Source organism: Megachile rotundata, chromosome 9 (genome assembly GCF_050947335.1).
Source record: "Megachile rotundata isolate GNS110a chromosome 9, iyMegRotu1, whole genome shotgun sequence".
NCBI classification, from domain to species: domain Eukaryota; kingdom Metazoa; phylum Arthropoda; class Insecta; order Hymenoptera; family Megachilidae; genus Megachile; species Megachile rotundata.
This window is the reverse complement of record NC_134991.1, coordinates 10,277,879-10,282,976: the sequence shown is the minus strand read 5'-3', so window position 1 is coordinate 10,282,976 and position 5,098 is coordinate 10,277,879.

Genomic DNA, 5,098 nt, shown 5'->3' with positions numbered 1-5,098 from the left:
CAGTTGTTCCTCGCTTATATGTATGCCAGAATATCAGGTGTAAACTTATCTATAGACTTTACTACCCTTATGTTAAAAAAGATAAATCCAAATATTTTATAGTGAAAGGGAATACTATTATACGCAGAAACAGCAAAAAATGGCGTTTCATTTGCGTTGCAGCTTAATTAACCCTTTACGATGCAATCATCTGAAAATACTAGCATCGTTCGGCCTATTTCAACACCTTAATATTTTTATCCTACTTACGGTGTATCGGCGTTAAGTTGATAGTTACTTTCGCTAATGAGCAACTTGATCTGTTCAAGTGGCTTCTTGCGATGCGAATGCAACTTTTATCGAGAGTTAATAATTGCGTGGAATGTAAGCGGAATGGAGTGCTATAAATACGGAATGATAAATCTACTCGGTGAATTAACAGTAATTTCTTGTACTTATTATTCGACTTCTCTTTTGCAAGAAAACCTGACCTATTAGCAAAAAGTGAAACTAATTCAAATGAAGAAAAACAGCTTGGATTCTTGACTGAACAATTTACGATTTTTTTTATCGATTTAATTGCAAAATTTATCAATGTTTCTTATTTTTCGCGTGTTTATGTTGTAACGTGAAGTTCAATTAGTATACGCGTGTCTTTACAAAGATTAGTGAAACCATTTTTATACATATTGAACAACGAAACAATTTTTGTATACATATTTTGAATTATTATAAGTCAAGTTCCATCATATTAGAATTGTAAATATTTTAAATAAGCAAAAGCATCTTCTAATTTTCATCTGTACAAGTGATACAATATTATGAAACTAGAAACTGTTAATTCTATTTTATTCAATGTTCTGTTTGCCAGAATGAGCATTGTGCAGTTTTCACCGTGGGCGACTTCTTTTATGAAATATTTACTCACTCCAGTCATGGTGATAGCTAGCGCAGTTTTAAATTCAAATTATTTAACTGTTTATCATAGGTATTTGAAAAGAATTCATGAATCACAAATCGTGCCTTTTGAAATGATGCATGAAATCAAAGGAATGGAACCAAACGTACACATATTGTGCCAGCATCCTTCAAGAAAGTTCATGAAGCAGGTTCATGAATGTTGCCGTTGCATGCGTATTCTGAACGCTCGGCAGCCGAAAAATGGCGAAGAAAATAGCTTCTTACACTTACGATCCTCGTACTCGCGCGATGGATGCCCATGGTACATACACGCATTTTTCCATGCGCGTTAGAAAGGAATTAATTTGCAAGATAATGAGCGTGCCGGTGTAGCTAGCACGCGTTCCGTGTACACCGAACTGACCATTATCGATTCAAAAAGCGAACAGCACGCACGAAAACGCGTTTCTATGAATCATCTCATCCGTATTCAGCAAAGCTTCTCCGCGAATTCGACCCTGAAGAAGCCACCTACATCGTGTACGATCGCGTCTGCGAATTGCTGCGCAAAGAAATGGAGGAATTACTCGAGATTCAATCGAAACCTTATTTCTATGCCTGGAACGTGCGCCGCCTTCCTTCTATCGCTTTTGCTTGAAAAATGAATCTACCGATTCGAGCCCGCATGCAATTTGTTACATAAGTAAATTTAAACTGCAGTTATCATTTACTTCAAAAATTTCGATCTTCGATTACCGAGTTTACTCGATTAACCCCGATACAAATTTTATTTTTGATGAATCGTTGTACCCGCATCGTACGAACTTTTGCAACACGGAAAAGATGGTCTGTTCTTATTTTTCTATATGAGAAAACGATTTCTCTGGCCGTTTCAAATGGAATCATTGAATCATCCCACGGATCCAAGTACACTGTGTACAGCTTGCTGTTTCTCAACGATGCCTGAATGTGCATCCTTTATTTTCTCGGTTACATGCACCAACTTACCCACCTACTGCGGATCAAGGACGACGCATTGCAGGTCCATTTGCATGCTTATTCGTCCACGATTTTAAAACACGAATATTTTGCACCTCGGTGTTATGGATTTTTATCGATTTACCGACAGCCTGAACACTTTCGCCTGATGTAATCTGACTCTAATTGCATGTCTGCTTAAAGTTTCGAGGTGTAAGAGCGCTGTATCACCTATGATTTTAGTTATGATTTTATAATCCCTTTCATTTTACTTTTATTCAAACTTTGGAACATATGGATGCTTTGTACAGACGTGTTTTCTATTTTGAATTTAATATAAAAAAATTAATTTTGTCAGTTGACTTTGTGTATAGAACTTAAATCGTGTCTATGAGTAACAGTATAGCGTTACTATTTTTTTATTAGAAAAAAGAAAACTAATACTGTTATATATTTTAAAATATGTTTGATTAACTCTAAAGCTACCAAAAATATCAAATGAATCTTCTACAAGTTTTTCATTTTAACTTACAAAATTTGAGACAATGTTTATTTTCTGTCTATTTTCAACTTCATTTTTAATTTCAAAATCTACATTATACACCGGTTTAGTGTTAAATTAGATTCTGTTTCTTGACATTGAAACGAATACAAATATTTCTCTTCAAGATAATTTCTTCCAAAAATTAGTGTATCACCTGTGACGGAAATCACAAAAGAAAAATCGAATCTATCATTGTGTAGCATCGACACCAACACTCTTGTGCATTAATGATGCCTGCACCGTGATCGATTATGTAATTAAATATTGAAAATCACACTGTTGACGTTAAACGAAAGAAAAATCAGTCCGAAAAAGCGAACTGTCTTGCAGGAAGTATCGAGGCCCCTTAACGGTATCCTCCCATTGGCCATCTACCATAAATTATACATTATATCGTGTAAGAGTCGGCCCACGTGGCGGCGAATCGTAGAGTGCAACGATGCGTTCCTTTTTTTCCTGCGGCCAGTATAGTAATTTATGTTCGGCCGTAACGTAGTCGAATATCGATTCTCCCGGTCGTAAAACCATTTAATTGTAATATGAAATTGCCATTTTAATTTGTGTCGCCACATTTTTCAATTTTCCCGTGCTTACGGTACGCTACGTCTATTTCTAGTGAAGTTATAAAGAAACTGTGCAGCAGAAGATTGCTAACCCTTTGCACTAAAATTTCCAAGGTGCAACTCCGAAAACTATTTGAAAAATTTGATGAACTTTTTTGAATTTAATGTCATTGTCGTACTATCACTAACGCTGTCTACTTACAGAATATTTATCTCGAATCATTACATCGAGTTACATAAAAATATTCTAATCCGAATTTCTTTCCTTTAACACATGGGTCGAAAGTAAGGGGTTAAAATACTTGGTAGCACCGTTCGAATTCACTTCCGATCTAGTACCTTAAACGCGTTGTCCATTGACTTAATTAGGCAATCCAGAGACGTCGGTAATATACGACGTGAAGTTATTTACGTTGATCGAGTGCCGAAATAAGCAGCCAGCGGCCAGTTAAGGCGCGTCTTGACAAAAAGCGAGCCGGTTATTCTTCGTTGCGCAAGAAGAAAATTGTACGAGCGAGGTTGACCCGAGGGGTAACTCTCCCTGTAACGATGTAACATCGTGCAACACGATCTGCCGATAGATCAGAAACGGGTGCTATAAATTTTTCGAACGCGTTCTCGCAACCTTCTTCGTTAGGAGTAGTAATTTATTGTACGGCACAGGGACAAGGTAGAATCGGCACAACCGTCGTCTCTCCGAATTGCAACAAGCCATCGAGAGCTTCGGAAGGAATGTTACGGGTTGTAAAATCATCGGGGGCTTCTATAAACGGAATCGTGCAAAATCACTAACTATCCTTGACCCATCATTCCGGTCAATTAAGTCGTAAAATGTGCAACGTCAACATTTTATCGTTATTATTCTATCGTTCGACAGATTGAGATCACACGTGTAAGATCGATGACACATGGGACATGTTCTACCTTGGTTATTTAGTAAATGTCATACATAGGGATGAGCAGGTATTCAGGAATAGATAATAGAATTGTCAATGCGTAGACGTTCAAATGTAGACATGCGCATCTGAGATGTTGTCAATGTAGATTAGGGATGCGCGGATCAAGTGCTTGTCACGGGCATTGACTCATGAACAGGTGCTGGGGATGCATGATATTTCAGTTTTTAGATTTCATAGCTTTGGAAGTTGGAAACTTGAGATTTTGAGGATTTCGATATTTTGAAACTTCGAATTTCGCTGTGCAGGGATATGAAAATTTTGGCATGTGGTAGTTTGAGAATATGAAAACTTTGGCATGTGGTAGTTTGAGAATATGAAAACTTTGATATATTGGAAATTGAGAATATAGAAATTTTGATGTGTGGAAATTTGAGAATATAGAAATTTTGGAGTGTGGGAATTTGAGAATATAGGAATTCATGCGTGAGTATTTGAGAAGATAAATATTTTAACATGTGGGAATTCGAGAATATAGAAATATTGGTGTGTGAGAATTTGAGAATATGAAAATTCAGGCGTGTGGAGAGTATAGAAATTTATGCATGTGCGAATTTGTAAATATAGAAATTTCGGTGTGTAAAAATTTGAGAATATGGAAATTTTGGAGCGTGAAAATTTGAGAATATGGAAATTTTAGAACTTGAAAATTGGGTATTATGAATATTTGAAAATAACAACTAGAAAATTTGGAAATTTGGGATTTCTCAAAAAAATTTACGAGTTTGAATAATTAGAAAATGTACAGATCTAGGAATTCATAAACTAGAACACTAAAAATCTATATATTTAGAAATTATGAAATTCGGAAATTACAACCCTTCCGAATCTGCAACGTCTCAATACCACCCACACAATAAAACTTCACTTTCGACTGCATTCATATGAAACATGATTTCGATGAGTTTAATAGAAGATAATCATTGCGAGATATTCAGCCGATGTCTAAGTTGATTGGATTATTAATGGTTCACGTTTCCAAACAGTTATTTTTCTACGGAAATAATTGACGAGGTATCAGGATTTACGTAAAGTTTCACTGTGTTCCTTCGGCAGATACATTATGTAATGTTCGCGGAATGTTTGCTTGCTTTCTTTAATTAATTTTCGAGAAATCAAACGTTACACGTAAGTGTATACATTTGTCCATGAGTTGAATCAATCATAGGGACGGCGAA